Below are 20,596 nucleotides of genomic sequence, written 5' to 3'. Positions count from 1 at the left end.
AGTTCCAAAGAATAGCAAGGAGAGATAAGAAAGGCTTCCTCAGTGATCAGTGCAAAGAAATAGAGGAAAACAATAGAATGGGAAAGACTAGAGATCTCTTCAAGAAAATTAGAGATACCAAGGGAATATTCCATGTAAAGATGGGAAAAATAAAGGACAGAAATGGTATGGACCTAACAGAAGCACAAGATATTAAGAAGAGATGGCAAGAATACACAGAAGAACCATACAAAAAAGATCTTCATGACCCAGATAATCATGATAGTATGATCACTTACCTAGAGCCAGATATCCTGGAATGTGAAGTCAAGTGGGCCTTAGGAAGCATCACTGTGAACAAAGCTAGTGGAGGTTATGGGATTACAGTTGAGCTATTCCATTTGAGCTATTTCAAATCCTAAAAGATGATGCTGTGAAAGTGCTGCACTCAATATGCCAGCAAATTTGGAAAACTCATCAGTGGCCACAGGACTGGAAAAGGTCAGTTTTCATTCCAATCCCAAAGAAAGGCAATGCCCAAAAATGTTCAAACTACTGCACAACTGCACTGATCTCACACACTAGTAAGGTAGTGCTCAAAATTCTCCAAGCCAGGCTTCAATAGTACATGAACCATGAACTTCCAGATGTTCAAGCTGGTTCTAGAAAAGGCAGAGGAACCAGAGATCAAATTGCCAACATCCTCTGGATCATGGAAAAAGCAAGAAAGTTCCAGAAAAACATCTACTTCTGTTTTATTGACTATGCCAAAGCCTTTGACTGTGTGGATCACAACAAACTGGGAAATTCTTAAAGAAATGGGAATATCAGACCACTTGACCTGCCACCTGAAAAATCTGTATGCAGCTCAGGAAGCAGCAGTTAGAACTGGACATGGAACAACAGACTGGTTCCAAATCAGGAAAGGAGTATGTCAAGGCTGTATATTGTCACTCTGCTTATTTAACTTATATGCAGAGTACATCATGAGAAACATTGGGCTGGAAGAAGCACAGGCTGGAATCAAGATTTCCAGGAGAAATCTCAATAACCTCAGATATGCAGATGACACCACCCTTATGCCAGAAAGCGAAGAAGAACTAAAGAGCCTCTTGATGAAAGTGAAAGAGGAGAATGAAAAAGTTGGCTTAAATCTCAACCTTCAGAAAACTAAGATCATGGCATCCGGTCCCATCACTTCATGGCAAATAGATGGGGAGACGCTGGAAACAGTGGCAGACTTTATTTTCTTGGGCTCCAAAATCACTGCAGATGGTGACTGCAGCCATGAAATTAAAAGACACTTGCTCCTTGGCAGAAAAGTTATGACCAACTTAGATTGCATATTAAAAAACAGAGATTCTCCTTTGCAACAAAGATCCGTATAGTCAAAGCTATGGTTTTTCCAGTAGTCATGTATGGATGTGAGAGTTGGAGTATAAAGAAAACTGAGAGTCAAAGAATTGATGCTTTTGAACTGTGGTGTTGGAGAAGACTCTTGAGAGTCCCTTGGACTGCAAGGAGATCCAATCAGTCCATCCTAAAGGAAATCAGTCCTGAATATTCATTGGAAGGACTGATGCTGAAGCTGAAAGTCCAATGCCACCTGATGAGAACTGACTCATTTGAAAAGACCCTGATGCTGGAAAAGCTTAAAGGTGGAAGTGGAAGGGGAACATAGAGGATGAGATGGTTGGATGGCATCACCGACTCAATGGAGATGAGTTTGAATAAAACCGGGAGTTGGTGATGGACAGGGAAGCCTGGTGTGCTGTAGTCCATGGGGTCGCAAAGAGTCACACATGACTGAGAGACTGAACTGAACTGAACTGAGTCAGGTAGACTGAACTGATGACAATAATTATGGTACCATCACCTGCTTGGTGTATATTGATTTCAGTGACTCCAATACTCTACCAGTATCGAATCTGAAGATCTGCCTTAAGAGACTTTGTTTTCTGTCCAGAACCCAGAAAAATGATCTGAGGAGATTGTCAGAGGTGGCAGTTAAACTTTTTAGCACTCAAATGACTTCCTCCGAATGAGTTGTTTCTCTTGAGCTGACCTTGGGACTTGTAGTGTCACTGTCATCTGAGTAAAAGTCTTGTGGCTTCCATGACATAGTACAAGTGACCCGCAGTAAACCAACACCCTGTCTACGTGAGAGATTAACATTGTTGAGGGTTCCCCAGAGCTTAGTCTGGGTACTACTGCTCACAGGCAGTGTGGTTTCAGATAGGCTCTGTGACTTCTGTGCTTTCCTTCCTTATCTGTAACATGCGTATAATGCTAGTGTACTCAGACGTATGTTGTGTGGTTTCAGATATTTGTTTAAAGTATTTAGCACAGATTAGCTTAGCTGGTGAAGAATCCCCCTGCAATGCAGGAGACCCCTCTTCGATTCCTGAGTTGGGAAGTTCCCCTGGAGAAGGGATAGGCTATCCACTCCAGTATTCTTGGGCTTCATGGTGGCTCAGATTGTAAAGAGTCCTCTTGCAATGTGGATGACCTGGGTTTGGTCCCTGGGTTGGTAAGATCGTCTGGAGGAGGGCATGGCAACCCACTCCAGTATTCTTTCCTAGAGAATCCCCATGGACAGAGGAGCCTGGTGGGCTACAGTCTATGGGGTCACAAAGAGTCGGACATGACTAAGCACAGTGTGTCTGATGAATAGTGAAACCTCGATAAATGTAATATTTAAAATGTAAAGGGATAATGGATAAAAGATATGGTGATGTGTCACAATGTCATTTAAAAGTGGAAGTTAAATAAGAAGTGAGTGGAATAATAGCAAACATTAAATGTATGCTCTATGCAAAGATGGGCATTACATAAATTCAAGAAAATAAAGATGAAAGACATGACAGGACTCACACTAGATTTGGGACTTTCTAGAACAAAGGCAGTTTTCACTGCATTATAAGACTCTTATGTCTGTGCACTGTGGCTTTTAAGGTACATAATTAAAGGAGAACCAGCCCTTTCCTGGGTATTGTAAAGGCCTGGGATCCAACACCATTACAGTGTAGCAGAACCTTGGTTCTAGTATTCCTGTGCCTGCCCAGCATTTAGGATGAAGACACTGTCAAGACTTTGATATGTCTGACAGGCTAGGGTCTGAGTCTTGTGGTGGCAGCTAAACAAGTGGAGGGCCACTGACATGATCCACCAGCTCAGTGTTTGTGGTTAGAGATGTTAGATGTTTTAACATAAATGTTAGAACATGGTATAATGGTAACATGATTTTTGAATGTTTACCACCTCAAAACTCTACCAACGTTCGTTGTGTTAAAGCTATAGCTTTTTCCTTTGAAGCTTTCCTAGAGACCAGCCAGTAAGGAATAAGTCCTGAAAAAGTTCATTCTTAACTCTCACATATTAATTTAACAAACACATCAGTTCTGAAGTATTCCCTTTACCTATGGGTGAACTGAGCCATAGGACTTAAGCAATGTGCCCAATGTCGTACAGCAAATTTTTTGCAAAGCTAGATTCTAACACCAAGGGATCTTGGCTCTAGGTGTCTTGTTCGTAACTACAAAGAGCTTTAGAGCTGATTCTAAAAAATAAGAGAGTAAATGTGCATTGAAACGTGGACAAAACCACCACAAAAGTCTGAAAATAGCCATGAAGCAAATATTAATTGGCAACTCAGAATTTGGAAGTAGTGAATACTTCTGAAAGGTGCGTCTCAGGTGAATACTACTGAGTGAAGGGTGAGGAGGCTCTGGGCTCTTCTCCTTAGACTGGAGGTCCAGGGACAGCACCCACAGGCCAGAAGCCACTCCACTGATAAAGGCAGCAACTGAGGAACTGATGGCCCAGACTCAGCCATCTTTCGGCAGAAGTGGTAGCTACCTAAAATTCTCTGGATTTGCAGTGTAGAAATACTTTCCACCCCAGCTTTATTGAGATATTTTGTTGTCGTTCAGTCACTAAGTTGTGTCCAGTTGTTTGCGACCCCATGGACTGCAGCGTGCCAGACTTCGCCTCCTTCACTGTCTCCCAGAGCTTGCTCAATCTCATGTCCATTGATTCAGTGATATCATCCAACCATCTCATCCTCTGTTGTTGTCCCCTTCTCCTGCCTTCGATGTTCCCCAGCTTCAGGGTCTTTTCCTGTGAGTTGTCTCTTTGCATCAGATGGCCAAACTGTTGGAGCATCGGCATTAGCATTCCATCGGTCATTCCGATGTATATTCAGGTTTGATTTCCTTTCGGATTGACTGGTTTGATCTCCTTGCTGTCCAATTATTGAGGTTTAATTGACCAATAAGAATTGTGCATATTTAATGTATACAACTTGATGTTTTGTTACACACTTTAAAGTGATCACCACAGTCAAGCCAATAAGTCCATCACCTCACATAATTACCATTTTATTTTTGGGAAGTAGGGGTGAGAAGACTTAAGATTTACCCTCTTAAGTAAACTTTGGTTTTACCATATACCATTGTTAATTATAGCCACCATGCTATGCACAGGACTGGAAAAAGTCAGTTTTCATTCCAATCCGAAAGGAAGGCAATGCCAAAGAATGCTCAAACTACCGCACAACTGCACTCATCTCACATGCTAGCAAAGTAATGCTCAAAATTCTCCAAGCCAGGCTTCAACAGTACGTGAACCATGAGCTTCCAGATGTTCAAGCTGGACTTAGAAAAGGCAGAGGAACCAGAGATCAAATTGCCAACATCTTTTGGATCATTGAAAAAGCAAGAGAGTTTCAGAAAAATATCTACTTCTGCTTTATTGACTTTGTAGATCACAATAAACCATGGAAAATTCTTTAAGAGATGAGAATACCAGACCCCCTGACCTGCCTTCTGAGAAATATGTATGCAGGTTAAGAAGCAACAGTTAGTAGACGCAGAACAACAGACTGGTTCCAAATCGGGAAAGGAGTACATCAAAGCTGTACTTATATGCAGCCTTACAGAGTACATCATGAGAATTGCTGGGCTGGATGAAGCACAAGCTGGAATCAAGATTGCTGGGAGAAATATCAATAACCTCAGGTATGCAGATGACACCACGCTTACGGCAGAAAGCAAAGAAGAACTAAAGAGCCTCTTGATGAAAATGAAAGAGGAGAGTACAAATGTTGGCTTAAAACTCAACCTTCAGAAAACTAAGATTATGGCATCTGGTCCCATTACTTCATGGCAAATAGATGGGAAAACAGCAAAAACAGTGACAGACTTTATTTTTTGGGGTTCCAAAATCACTGCAGATGGTGACTGCAGCCATGAAATTAAAAGACACTTGCTCCATGGAAGAAAAGCTATGACCAACCTAGACAGCATATTAAAAAGCAGAGACATTATTTTACCTACAAAGGTCCGTCTAGTCAAAGCTATAGTTTTTGCAGTAGTCATGTATGGATGTGAGAGTTGGGCTATAAAGAAAGCTGAGCATCGAGGAATTGATGCTTTTGAACTGTGGTGTTGGAGAAGACTCTTGAGAGTCCCTTGGACTGCAAGGAGATCCAATCAGTCCATCCTAAAGGAAATTAGTCCTGAATTATCATTGGAAGGACTGATGCTGAAGCTAAAACTGCAATGCTTTGGCCACCTGATGAGACAAACTGACTCATTTGAAAAGACCCTGATGCTGGAAAAGATTGAAGGTGGAAGGGGAAGGGGACATCAGAGGATGAGTTGGTTGGATGGCATCACTGACTCAATGAACATGAGTTTGAGTAAACTCCGGGAGTTGGTGATGGACAGGGAGGCCTGGCATGCTGCAGTCCATAGCGTCTCAAAGAGTCGGACATGACTGAGTGACTGAACTGAACCATGCGTTCAATCCCCAAAACATTTTCATTTTGCATAATTGAAGCTTTGTACCCTTGGACCAACATCTGCCCCATTTCCCCTACCCACTAGCCAACACAGGATTGTAAATTATTAATGTGTTGTCTCCATAGTGAAGAGTTCATCTGTCTCTGATTCCCTTGTGTGTGTTTGCTTGTTAGTTGCTTAGTCGTGAATGACTCTTTGCAACCCCATAGACTATAGCCCACCAGGCCCCTCTGTCCATGGGGTTTTCCAGGCAAGAACACTGGAGTGGGTTGCCATTTCCTTCTCCAAAAGGAACTATAGAAAGAAAGAAAGTGAAGTCGGTCAGTCGTGTCCAACTCTTGCGACCCCATGGACTGTAGCCTACCAGGCTCCCCCATCCAAGGAGTTTTCCAGGCAAGAGTACTGGAGTGGGTTGCCATTTCCTTCTCCATTTATTCCCTTGTGTATACCCACATATACCCACATTAGTGCCCTTGTTTGAATGGGAGGGAGGTGAGAAATTGATGGATTCAGAGTAAGAAATGATCCAGCTAATATAGTCTATAAAAAGAGGGCTGACTTTCAGAAACACATTTTTGAACCTCTGACTCATGGGACCTGAAACCAAAGCCTTTCATCCTTAGTTAAGCCTTAACTATTCTTGAAATGGAAAACGTTTTTTGGCAACCCAGCTTCCTTCCTAAGATCCCTACTTTAAATAGTATTTTGAATATGCAGATGTTTCTATTTTGTTAGTAGTAAATATTTCTGAATTTCTTATTTTTTTATGATGTAAGGAAAATATTTCATGGTGGTTTTTGTTGGGGGGAGTGGGGGGTATGCTTTTTAAATTTTACTAAACACATCGGAAGGTTGTTTTAAATTTTGTTTAAATGTTCTTTGAACCAAAGTATTTACAGATCAAGGAGTTCTAGCCAGCAGATTGTTCCATTTGTTGTGTTTGAAAGTGGAAACATTAGGAATGACAGTTTAAGATGATGCCATAGAACATTTTCATAAACAACCTAATAGCATTGTCTAATACTGTCTTTGTTTATTAAAGGCGTCAAAGTCTCCTCTGCTATATTTAGGTAAAATCTAAGTTTCTTTACTCAAGCATGGAAAATATTGTTTGTTTTCTGTTTGGGAGGAAAGCAGTATGACCAAATAAAAGAATTAAACTTCACTGGAAACAATTATTTTAAGAGTCTCAGTTTCAAGATGGAAAAAAAATGTAATTTGATTTTTTTTTATTTTTTTAAGTGGGTTAAAAAAATGAAGGTCTGGAAAAGTGGGCAAATTCCTGAATTCTCCGTGGTGCTTCAGCAGAGGCAGGGAATACTGTCAGTGCCCATCATTCTATCATTTTAAAACTCATCACTTTGTAAAAAATAATAATTAATAAGCTCTACAATGCATACTGAAAATCAAAACACACACAAATCTGATTTTAAAAACTTGGAAGAAACTTCAAGACTCTCCTACCTCTCAAAATATTCTCTCTCCTTTTGGTTCTGTAGAAAAACTCAGTAAAAATCTGAATTCAAGAGGGTTAAAAATTCAAAAGACAGTATTTGAAGAGTTTAATGGAATGAGAACTATGGAGACAATTGAGCAACAATGTAGTAGAAATAATTAGTACATTAGACATAGAAGCAAAGGTCAGTTATTATCACAGGGAAACTTGAGATAATAACAGTGTATTCAAAGTAAAAATTAAATGATAAATAATAGAGAATAGATGTGAATAATGATAAAAGCATCCAATATATGGACTATATTTATGTAATATGTCAAGTAGACAAATGATATTATTTGGAAAGTTAGAAAAAAGTTTCATTGAAATGCCTAATTGGTTCTGTAAAATGTAAAGGGTATATTTTCAGAAAAAATTAGGAACAGCAAAAAAAAAAAAAAAAAAAGGAACAGCAATTGAAAATGTAAATATGGTCTGATTCTAATTAAGATTTTGAACTTCCTCATAAAGAATTCTTCAGGTAGGTACCTAGGAGCAAAACACAAAAACAAAACTTACAGAAAGGAGGACACTCTGCCAGACCGCTTACACCTTCATAGTACTTACCATTCAAATACATACAATGAATCATCGTCTGTGAACTTTGGAGGGAAGGAAAGTGAAATTCAAGAATATTACCACCAGCCAAGTTGTCATTTAATTAGACAACAGGAAAACATTTCATGTAACTTCTGTGTCTATTTTCTATTAGAACTATTGAAGTTGAAATCTACCCCCCAAAAATGGTGACTAGAGAGTGAGTAAATGACGTACAGACTTTAAAAAGCATCAGGACAATGCTCTGTGTTTGAATATAGAGGAGGGAGGAGGGTTCGGGATGGGGAACACATGTATACCTGTGGCGGATTCATTTTGATGTTTGGCAAAACTAATACAATTATGTAAAGTTTAAAAATAAAATTAGAAAAAAAAAAAGAATCCTCAGAAGTTTAAGCACAAAAAAAAAAAAAAAAAAAGCATCAGGACAATGCTCTGTGTTTGAATATAGTTGTGCAGAGACTACAAATCTTTGAGGAAAAGTATGGACTGAACTTTTATTCCCAGATAAACTATTCTTCCAGAATAGAAGGAAACACTCAATGAATGTAAAAATGTTGAGGCTTGTATTAAAAAACAAACGAAAAACTACTTGCATTTGAAGTTCATCAAATAGAGAAGTGAATTAATATGAATTTATAAATGGAGAGATTTTGTTTAAAGCTGTTGTCTTGAGCATATATTATGTCAACTTGTGTGAATTATGGCTATAGAATTGGCTATGAATCTAACAAGCCTTGTCAGGGTAGAAGTATGATTGACCAGAACCAGGCTGTGGGCAGAATTACAATATGCTATTTCTTTCTCTATCCTAGAAGGAAATCAGTTAACACTGACTTATACATGCAGTGTGTTGCCATTGAAAGTCCAGTGTCCTCCCCTGGTTCATGACATCTTAACATTTAGGAAAAGCTCCCTGGAGGTGAAGAATAATTTTAAGTTTAGCAGCAATTTCAGGTTTATTATGTTTAAGGGTTTTTGTTTTTGTTTTTTTTTGCTAACACTAAAGAATTTTTAAATGACGTGCATATGATTGTGTTTTTTTTTCTGTTCCTTCGTCCTTTTGTCCTAGCAGCTTACTGCATGTATTATTAATAGATGACTGTTGAAATGATACTTATCCAATGCTCAGGGTGATTATTTCTAGGTAGTGTTATTTTTGGATTTTTTTTTTTTTTTTTTACCTCTTTAAAAAACTTCCATGTAGTTGATTTTAAGAACATATCCTGTTTTTCCTTTTTTGGGGAACAAGACTGCTAAATTTTAAAAACCTATTTGTTGAGTATGTGCTAGTGTTTACAAACATGTTTCTGTCCTCAGAGACCCCATTCCCTGTTCCCAAGGATTTTATCACTTTTAATACTTGAAAAGCTAAATTGGAATATCCCTCATGTTCTTGTCCTAGATCTTATTTTATGTATCTCCAAAGGAAAAAATTTTTTAAGTAAGTCATTTTTTTTGAGTTCAGAATTCACTTATATTTGCTGAAGTTAAGATACATAGTTGCCTTATTTCATTATCTGTCAAGTCAGAAACTAGGCAGGATCTGAGGATTATAATCATTTTGTATGCTAACACACATGTCAATGTTGTAAATATTGGCAAAAGACATGAAACTCCAGAGTCAGTGAAAAGAGTTTGTTAGGACTATAGCAGTAAGGAGAATAACAGAGCAGCACTGATTTTCTGAATTGCAATTCCTCCAGGGAAATGTCAGTAGAGATGGATGTTGTTAGGCAGTGGAGCACGTTAAAAAGAATCTTCTTATTGAGAAGCACTGCTGTTAAACTGGGACTGCTGGCAAACCAGCCCATCCTCCTCTTACAAGAGAGACGTTGTCTTTATTACTCTAGAATGCCAAGCAGATCTTCTCTGTAGAGAGAGATGTCTCTACTTTCTAGAACACAAGCAAATTTGCTCCAATAAGGTTTTGCCTGTTTTTGAAAGTCTGCCTGCTATATGTACATCCTTGAAAAGTCAATTTGGTGTATACTAGCTATTCATGCCTTTAAAAATGTTTGGATACAGGAGAGACCCCTGAAAAATAATCTCCCTGTAATGTCTAGAAGATGAAACTTCTTGAACAAACTAAGTGTTACACAGTGCAAGCTGTTTTCTTCTCTATTTTACTATGGCAGTATTTTGTTTCTGTCTTTTTAAAAAATTAATGTTCTCTCTGAAATATCTACTCAAAAACTTTAAACAAAAATAAAATTTTTGAAATTTATGAGCCACGTAATTTCTATAGCATAGCCAAGACCTCAAACCTTTACTTCTCTTTCTCAAATACTTCTCTTTCTCAAATACCTTGTCAAAATTAGGTAGAATTAAAGCTGAGATCTACTGAAGAGACAATGCTTTTTGAGTTACAGAGTTTCCGGTTTTATTATGGAACAAGCATTGTATTTTAGACTTATTATTTCCTCCATTCAACTAACTTTGTGTTTCTTTTATTAATCTTTTCCTGGTTCCTTTAGGTGCAAAGTTAGATTGTTTATTTGAGGTTGTTCTTGCTTTTTGAAGTAGGCCTGCATTACTATAAGTATCTCTCCTAAAACCACTTTCATTGTATCCCTTAGACTTCGGAATGTTGTCTTTCTATTTTAATTTGTTTTAGATTAATTTTTGATTTCTTCTTTGATTTTTTTCATTGACCCACTGATTGATTAGTAGCTTTTGGTTTAGGCTTCACATTTTGTGGTTTCCCCCCCACCCCAGTTTTATTCTTGTAATTGATTTATAGTTTTATGCTGTTTGGGTCAGAAAAGAATTAGTTTTTAATTTATTGAGACTTGTTTTGTGATCTAATGTGTGATCTATCCTGGGGAATGTTCCATGTGTACTTACAAAGAATGTGTATTCTTCTGTTTGTGTGGTTGAAGGTCTGTACATACCTATTTAAGTTTATATGGTCTATTGTGTCTTTATGGCTAATATTTCCTTACTGATATTCTCTCTGATCTAAATATTGGTGTAAGTGGAGTGTTAAAGTTTATTATCATATTATTGTTGGTATCTTCCTGTATATGTGTTAATATTTGCTTTATGTACTTAGGTGGCCCTTTGTTGGATGCATAGATATTTACAAGTGTTATATTCTTTTGCTGGATTGATCCCTTTATCTTTATATAATGATCTTCTTTTTCTCTTGTTACATTTTTTGTTTTAAAAAATGTACAGTTTGTTACATAGTTTGTTTGATATGAGTATTGCTACTTTGTGTGTATCTGTGTGTGTCTTTAGATATGAAATAAGTCACTTGAAGGTGACCTGTGGATAAGTTTGGTTTTTCTTTAATCCTTTCAGCCGCCCTGTGTCTTGTGATTGTAGCATTTAGTCCATTTAGATTGAAATGAGTGTTGATTAGGTATACAATTACTGTCATTTTGTTGTTTTCTGATTGGGCTGTAGTTCTTTCTCTCTTTCTTCTCCTGTTCTTTTCCCTTGTTATTTGATGCCTCTGTTTAGCATTATGTTTGGATTCCTTTCTGTTTATTTTTTGTGTATCTGTTAGAGGTTTTTGGCCTGTGGTTACATGGTGGTTTAGGTGGTTTAGTTGCTAAGTTGTGTTTGACTCTTGTGACTCCATGTACTGTAGCCCACCAGGCTGCCCTGTCCATGGGACTTACTAGGCAAGAACGCTGGAATGGGTTGCCATTTCTTTTTCCAGGGGATCTTCCCGACCCAGGGATTAAACCTGGGTCTTGGCATTGCAGGTTGATTCTTTACTGACTGAGCCACCAGGGAAGCCCATGAGGCTCATGGTGGTTACCATGAAATTCATATATGACAAACTATGTATGTAGTAGTCTATTTTAAGTTGATGGTGGCTTAAGTCCAAATTCATTCTAGCACAGCATTTTATTCTTACCCGTGTTTTATGTTTTTGATGCCATATTTTATACCTTTTTACTTTGGGTATCACTTAAATATTTTAGAAACAGATGATTTTTACTACTTTTTTTTTTAAATTTTTTTTTCTTTTTAAACTTTACATAATTGTATTAGTTTTGCCAAATATCAAAATGAATCCACCACAGGTATACATGTGTTCCCCATCCTGAACCCTCCTCCCTCCTCCCTCCCCATACCATCCCTCTGGGTCATCCCAGTGCACTAGCCCCAAGCATCCAGTATCGTGCATTGAACCTGGACTGGCATCTTGTTTCATACATGATATTTTACATGTTTCAATGCCATTCTCCCAAATCTTCCCACCCTCTCCCTCTCCCACAAAGTCTATAAGACTGTTCTATACATCAGTGTCTCTTTTGCTGTCTTGTACACAGGGTTATTGTTACCCTCTTTCTAAATTCCATATATATGTGTTAGTATACTGTATTGGTGTTTTTCCTTCTGGCTTACTTCACTCTGTATAATAGGCTCCAGTTTCATCCACCTCATTAGAACTGATTCAAATGTATTCTTTTTAATGGCTGAGTAATACTCCATTGAGTATATGTACCATAGCTTTCTTATCCATTCATCTGATGATGGACATCTAGGTTGCTTCCATGTCCTGGCTATTATAAACAGTGCTGCGATGAACATTGGGGTACATGTGTCTCTTTCCCTTCTGGTTTCCTCAGTGTGTATGCTCAGCAGTGGGATTGCTGGATCGTTAGGCAGTTCTATTTCCAGTTTTTTAAGGAATCTCCACACTGTTCTCCATAGTGGCTGTACTAGTTTGCATTCCCACCAACAGTGTAAGAGGGTTCCCTTTCCTCCACACCCTCTCCAGCATTTATTATTTGTAGACTTTTGGACAAGTGGTTGACCAGATTTCCCAGCACCACTTGTTAAAGACGTTGTCTTTAATCCATTGTATATTCTTGCCTCCTTTGTCAAAGATAAGGTGTCCATATGTGCGTGGATTTATCTCTGGGCTTTCTGTTTTGTTCCATTGATCTATATTTCTGTCTTTGTGCCAGTACCATACTGTCTTGATAACTGTGGCTTTGTAGTAGAGCCTGAAGTCAGGTAGGTTGATTCCTCCAGTTCCATTCTTCTTTCTGAGAATCGCTTTGGCTATTCGAGGTTTTTTGTATTTCCATACAAATTGTGAAATTATTTGTTCTAGCTCTGTGAAGAATACTGTTGGTAGCTGGATAGGGATTGCACTGAATCTATAAATTGCTTTGGGTAGTATACTCATTTTCACTATATTGATTCTTCCAATCCATGAACATGGTATATTTCTCCATCTATTAGTGTCCTCTTTGATTTCTTTCACCAGTGTTTTATAGTTTTCTATATATAGGTCTTTAGTTTCTTTAGGTAGATACATTCCTAAGTATTTTATTCTTTCCATTGCAATGGTGAATGGAATTGTTTCCTTAATTTCTCTTTCTGTTTTCTCATTATTAGTGTATAGGAATGCAAGGGATTTCTGTGTGTTGATTTTATATCTGGCAACTTTACTGTATTCATTGATTAGTTCTAGTAATTTTCTGGTGGAGTCTTTAGGGTTTTCTATGTAGAGGATCATGTCATCTGCAAATAGTGAGAGTTTTGCTTCTTCTTTTCCAATTTGGATTCCTTTTATTTCTTTTTCTGCTCTGATTGCTGTGGCCAAAACTTCCAAAACTATGTTGAATAGTAATGGTGAAAGTGGGCACCCTTGTCTTGTTCCTGACTTTAGAGGAAATGCTTTCAATTTTTCACCATTGAGGATAAGGTTTGCTGTGGGTTTGTCATATATAGCTTTTATTATGTTGAGGTATGTTCCTTCTATTCCTGCTTTCTGGAGAGTTTTTATCATAAATGGGTGTTGAATTTTGTCAAAGGCTTTCTCTGCATCTATTGAGATAATCATATGGCTTTTATTTTTCAATTTGTTAATGTGGTGTATTACATTGACTGATTTGCGGATATTGAAGAATCCTTGCATCCCTGGGATAAAGCCCACTTGGTCATGGTGTATGATCTTTTTAATGTGTTGTTGGATTCTGATTGCTAGAATTTTGTTAAGGATTTTTGCATCTATGTTCATCAGTGATATTGGCCTGTAGTTTTCTTTTTTTGTGGGATCTTTGTCAGGTTTTGGTATTAGGGTGATGGTGGCCTCATAGAATGAGTTTGGAAGTTTACTTTCCTCTGCAATGTTCTGGAAGAGTTTGAGTAGGATAGGTGTTAGCTCTTCTCTAAATTTTTGGTAGAATTCAGCTGTGAAGCCGTCTGGACCTGGGCTTTTGTTTGCTGGAAGGTTTTTGATTACAGTTTAAGTTTCCGTGCTTGTGATGGGTCTGTTAAGGTTTTCTATTTCTTCCTTGTCCAGTTTTGGAAAGTTGTACTTTTCTAAGAATTTGTCCATTTCTTCCACGTTGTCCATTTTATTGGCATATAATTGTTGATAGTAGTCTCTTATGATCCTTTGTATTTCTGTGTTGTCTGTTGTGATCTCTCCATTTTCATTTCTAATTTTATTGATTTGATTTTTCTCCCATTGTTTCTTGATGAGTCTGGCTAATGGTTTGTCAATTTTATTTATCCTTTCAAAGAACCAGCTTTTGGCTTTGTTGATTTTTGCTATGGTCTCTTTTGTTTCTTTTGCATTTATTTCTGCTCTAATTTTTAAGATTTCTTTCCTTCTACTAACCCTGGGGTTTTTCATTTCTTCCTTTTCTAGTTGCTTTAGGTGTAGAGTTAGGTTATTTATTTGACTTTTTTCTTGTTTCTTGAGGTGTGCCTGTATTGCTATGAACTTTCCCCTTAGGACTGCTTTTACCGTGTCCCACAGGTTTTGGGTTGTTGTGTTTTCATTTTCATTCGTTTCTATGCAAATTTTGATTTCTTTTTTGATTTCTTCTGTAATTTTTTGGTTATTCAGCAGCGTGTTGTTCAGCCTCCATATGTTGGAATTTTTAATAGTTTTTCTCCTGTAATTGAGATCTAATCTTACTGCATTGTGGTCAGAAAAGATGCTTGGAATGATTTCTATTTTTTTGAATTTACCAAGGCTAGCTTTATGGCCCAGGATGTGATCTATCCTGGAGAAGGTTCCATGTGCACTTGAGAAAAAGGTGAAATTCATTGTTTTGGGATGAAATGTCCTATGGATATCAATTAGGTCTAACTGGTCTATTGTATCGTTTAACGTTTGTGTTTCCTTGTTAATTTTCTGTTTAGTTGATCTATCCATAGGTGTGAGTGGGGTATTAAAGTCTCCCACTATTATTGTGTTATTGTTAATTTCTCCTTTCATACTTGTTAGCATTTGTCTTACATATTTTGGTGCTCCCGTGTTGGGTGCATATATATTTATAATTGTTATATCTTCTTCTTGGATTGATCCTTTGATCATTATGTAGTGACCTTCTTTGTCTCTTTTCACAGCCTTTGTTTTAAAGTCTATTTTATCTGATATGAGTATTGCTACTCCTGCTTTCTTTTGGTCCCTATTTGCATGGAAAATCTTTTTCCAGCCCTTCACTTTCAGTCTGTATGTGTCCCCTGTTTTGAGGTGGGTCTCTTGTAGACAACATATGTAGGGGTCTTGTTTTTGTATCCATTCAGCCAGTCTTTGTCTTTTGGTTGGGGCATTCAACCCATTTACATTTAAGGTAATTACTGATAAGTATGATCCCGTTGTCATTTACTTTATTGTTTTGGGTTTGAATTTATACACCGTTTTTGTGTTTCCTGTCTAGAGAATATCCTTTAGTATTTGTTGGAGAGCTGGTTTGGTGGTGCAGAATTCTCTCAGCTTTTGCTTGTCTGAAAAGCTTTTGATTTCTCCTTCATACTTGAATGAAATCCTTGCTGGGTAAAATAATCTGGCCTGTAGGTTATTTTCTTTTATCATTTTAAGTATATCTTGCCATTCCCTCCTGGCTTGAAGAGTTTCTACTGAAAGATCAGCTGTTATCCTTATGGGAATCCCCTTGTGTGTTATTTGTTGTTTTTCCCTTGCTGCTTTTAATATTTGTTCTTTGTGTTTGATCTTTGTTAATTTGATTAATATGTGTCTTGGGGTGTTTCGCCTTGGGTTTATCCTGTTTGGGACTCTCTGGGTTTCTTGGACTTGGGTGATTATTTCCTTCCCCATTTTAGGGAAGTTTTCAACTATTATCTCCTCAAGTATTTTCTCATGGTCTTTCTTTTTGTCTTCTTCTTCTGGAACCCCTATGATTCGAATGTTGTAGCGTTTAATATTGTCCTGGAGGTCTCTGAGATTGTCCTCATTTCTTTTAATTCGTTTTTCTTTTATCCTCTCTGATTCTTTTATTTCTACCATTCTATCTTCTAATTCACTAATCCTATCTTCTGCCTCTGTTATTCTACTATTTGTTGCCTCCAGAGTGTTTTTAATTTCATTTATTGCATTATTCATTATATATTGACTCTTTTTTATTTCTTCTAGGTCCTTGTTAAACCTTTCTTGCATCTTCTCAATCCTTGTCTCCAGGCTATTTATCTGTGATTCCATTTTAATTTCAAGATTTTGGATCAATTTCACTATCATTATTTGGAATTCTTTATCAGGTAGATTCCCTATCTCTTCCTCTTTTGTTTGGTTTGGTGGGCATTTATCCTGTTCCTTTATCTGCTGGGTATTCCTCTGTCTGTTCATCTTGTTTAAATTGCTGAATTTGGGATGTCCTTTCTGTATTCTGGCAGTTTGTGGAGTTCTCTTTATTGTGACTTTTCCTCGCTGTGTGTGGTTTGTACCGGTGGCTTGTCAAGGTTTCCTGGTTAGGGAAGCTTGTGTCGGTGTTCTGGTGGGTGGAGCTGTATTTCTTCTCTCTGGAGTGCAATGAAATGTCCAGTAATGAGTTATGAGATGTCTATGGTTTTGGGGTGACTTTGGGCAGCTTGTATCTTGAAGCTCAGGGCTGTGTTCCTTTGTTGCTGGAGAGTTTGCTTGGTATGTCTTGCCCTGGAACTTGTTGGACCTTGTGTGGTGCTTGGTTTCAGTGTCGGTATGGAGGCATTTGATGAGCTCCTGTCAATTAATGTTCCTTGGAGTCAGGAGTTCCCTGGAGTCAGGGTTTGGACTTAAGCCTCCTGCTTCCAGTTATCGGTCTTATTTTTACAGTAGTTTCAAAACTTGTCCTTCTATACAGCACCATTGATAAAACATCTGCGTTAAAGATGAAAAGGTTCTCTACTGTGAGGGTCACTCAGAGAGGTTCACAGCATTACATGGAGAAGAGAAGAGGGAGGAGGGAGTTAGAGGTGACCCAAATGAGATGAGGTGGAATCAGTAGTGGAGAGAGTGGGGTAGCCAGTAGTCACTTCCTTACGTGCACTCCACAACTGGACCACTCAGAGATGTTCACGGAGTTATACGGAGAAGAGAAGGAGGAGGAAGGAGGCAGAGGTGGCCAGAAGGATAAAAGGGGGAATGAAAAGGAGGGAGACAGATCCAGCCAGTAATCAGTTCCCTAAGTGTTCTCCACCGTCTGGAACACACAGAAACTCACAGAGTTGGGTAGAGTAGAGAGGGGTTAGGGAGGAGACACAGGCGACCTGGTGGAGCAAAAGGAGAGTCCAAAGGGAGAGAGAGCACTCAAGCCAGTAATCTCGCTCCCTAGTGAAAAATGGGTCCTGACGATTGGGTTCTTAAAGGTACAAAATTGGTAACAAATACATAAAAGCAATAATTAAAAATCTAGAGTAGAGTTTGGAATTTCAAAAATACGATGTTAAAGAAAAGAAGAAGGAAAAGAGAGAAAAAACGAACAAAGAAAAACAAACAAGGTCACGAAAATTATAAAGAATATACAGGTACAAAATTGATAACTAATACCAAAAAGCAAAAATTAAAAATCTAGAGTAGAGTTTGGAATTTCAAAAATACAATGTTAAAAAAAAGGAAGAAGAGACATAAAGAGAGAAAACAAACAAACAAAAACAATGTCACAAAAATTATAAAGAAAATACAGGTACAAAATTAATATCAAATACCAAAAAGCATAAATTAAAAATCTAGAGTAGAGTTTGGAATTTCAGATATACAATGTTATATAAAAGAAGAAGAGAAAGAAACAGAAAAAAAAAAGTCACAAAAATTATAAAAAAAACCTATATGTACAAAATTGATAACATATACCAAAAAGCTAAAATTAAAAAACTAGAGTAGAGTTTGGAATTTCAAAAATACGATGTTAAGGAAAAGAAGAAAAGAAGAAAAAAAAAAACAAGGTAAAAAAATTATAAAATATATATATGAAGTTTGCTGAAGAAGAAAAAAATAGGGTCTTTTTTTTTTTGCAAAGTAATAGGTTATAAAAGTGAAAATTAAAGGAACAATAGAGGACTTAAAAAAAAAAGAAAGAACACTGTGGCGGATTCATTTTGATATTTGGCAAAACTAATACAATTATGTAAAGTTTAAAAATAAAATAAAATTGGAAGAAAAAAAAAAAAAAAAAGAATGATCGTAAAAATAGTAAAAATATATCTAGGACTTTCTCTGGTTTTGTTGTGAGTATTGTGGGTTCAGTTCATTTTTGGCTAGTTCCTTGGTCCAATTTATATTTCTCAAGATCTATAGGCCCCTTCCTATGTAGTCCGTAGTAACCACGGGGTTTTAATCTATTGCCTGTAGCTTCCAAGGCATTTCCCTCTGTTATAACTTCTGTTTGCTGGTCTCTTCAGTGTCTGGTTACTGCCCTGACACAAAGGGGACGGTGGGGGAAACTTTTTTTTTAGGCTCACTTGTTCAGTCGCGCTGTGGGGAGGGAGAGAGGGATGCTGCAAACAAATAACACTGGCGTGTGCTCGCAGTGCCTCAGCCACACTGGGTCTGCCCCCACTCACGGCGCGTGTAGCCTCCCTGCCCACACTGCTCGGGCTCTAGGTTGTTCTGCGGGGAACAGTCCGAGGCCGGCCCTGGGCTGCATGCACCTCCCAGGTCCAAGCCACTCAGGTTCAGGCACTCGGGTAGTCCTCAGAGGCGCAGACTCAGTTGGCCCTGCGTTTTGTGCTCTCCCCAGGTCCGAGCAGCTCAGGTGATGAGGTGTTTGGCGAGCGCAATTGCTGCGACTTATGGCCTCCCCGCCACTCGGTTATCTGGGTGTAAAATCGGCGCACCTTCTCAGGCAGATGTTGACCGTCCAGACCCTCAAGAAGTTTTAGTTAGCAAAGAAGCCTGCTTACAGTTTTATGGATAATGTCTCTCTCGGGCTGCGATTGCCCCCTTCTGGCTCTGGCTGCCTGTCACCGGAGGGGGAAGGTCTGCAGCCGGCTATCTCTGTTCAGTCCTTTGTTCCGTGCGCGGGCCTGGCGGTGTCTTAGGTTGGGGCTGGCTTTTCGTGTGGTAGACATCCCATAGTCTGGTTTGCTAGCCCAAATTATTTCGCTCAGATAGTGCTCAGGGTATTCAGGCCAGATTCTTACTCTGAGCGATGTAGGCCGCGCCATGCCTCCCTGCCCAGCCCCCGCTTGCTAATGGCTGTGCAGGCGTCTGCGCTGCTTCTCCATTGGGGGAGTTACCGTAGGGCTCTCAATCTGCGAGTTTTAATTGTTTATTTATTTTTTCTCCCTGTTATGTGCCCTCTGTGCTTCCAAAGCTCGGCACAGATTCGGCAGTGAGAAGGTTTCCTGGTGTTTGGAAACTTCTCTCTCTTTAAGACTCCCTTCCCGGGACGGAGCTCCGTCCCTCCCTCTTTTGTCTCTTTTTTTGTCTTTTATATTTTTGCCTACCTCCTTTCGAAGAGTTGGGTTGCTTTTCTGGGTGCCTGATGTCCTCTGCCGGCATTCAGAAGTTGTTTTGTGGAATTTACTCGACGTTTAAATGCTCTTTTGATGAATTTGTGGGGGAGAAAGCGTTCTCCCCGTCTTACTCCTCTGCCATCTTGGCTCCTCCCCACTACTTTTGTTTTTTAATCTTCATACCACGTATATAGGTGGTTGATCTACTACCTTTACTATATATTTGCCTCGTAGTGGATTTTTCCTTCACAAATTTCTGGTTTCTAGCTATGGCATTTTACATTTAAAGAATTCCCTCTAACATTTCTTGTAAGGCCAGTTGTATGGTGACAGACTGTTTTAGCTTTTGCTTGTGGAAAACTCGAGTATCTCTCTTTCATTTTTGAATCATAATCTTGCCAGGTAGAGTATTCTTCGTTGTAAGTTTTCTCCTTTCTGTACTTTGAATATATCATGCTAGTTGCTTCTGGGGCTATAAATTTCAGCTGAAAAAAATAGTTGATAGTCTTATGGAGCTTTTCTTGTATATAACTAATTGATTTTTCTCTTGCTGGTTTTAAGATTGTCTCTTTATCTTTGAATTTTGACATTTTAATTATAATGTGTCCCTACTGGTATACATCTCTTTGGATTCATTTTGTTTTGTAGTTTCTATACTTCCTGGACATGGATGTCTATTTCCTTCCCCAGATTTAGGAAGTTTTCATATGTTGTTTTTTCAAGCCGGATATGATAGCAGCTCTTCTTCCTGGTGCAGACCCCTCTGCCCCAGGCTGGGGAATCCAGTGTGGGGCTCAGACTGCAAGCTCCTCCGGCGGGACCTTCACGTTTGCAGTATTCCTCCTGCATATGGAGTGAGGCACCAGGAGTGGGGGTTCTCACCAGACTGACCCTCTGCCTGTCCCCACCTGTCTTGATGCAGCCTTTTCTTTATATCCTTGGTTGTAGAAAGTCTGTTCTGCTAATGTTCAACTCATTCTCAAAGATAATTATTCTATATATATCTGTAGTTTTGGTGTGTTCATGGGAGGGGTGAGCTCAGGGTCTTCCTATTCTGACCCTCAGAATAAGCCCTCTTATGATATAATTTCTTGTTGCTTTC

The 20,596-nt window shown here is 38.5% G+C and overlaps 1 protein-coding gene across 11 annotated transcripts in view; it reads left to right on the top strand.

Annotated features, from left to right (window-relative positions):
* Positions 1-20,596, top strand: part of CRPPA (CDP-L-ribitol pyrophosphorylase A) — a 454,696-nt gene that overhangs the window by 175,683 nt on the left and 258,417 nt on the right. The window lies entirely within an intron of this gene.

The sequence above is a fragment of the Bos javanicus genome, chromosome 4 (genome assembly GCF_032452875.1).
Source record: "Bos javanicus breed banteng chromosome 4, ARS-OSU_banteng_1.0, whole genome shotgun sequence".
Taxonomy (NCBI): Eukaryota; Metazoa; Chordata; class Mammalia; order Artiodactyla; family Bovidae; genus Bos; species Bos javanicus.
This window is presented reverse-complemented; position numbering and strand designations above follow the sequence as displayed.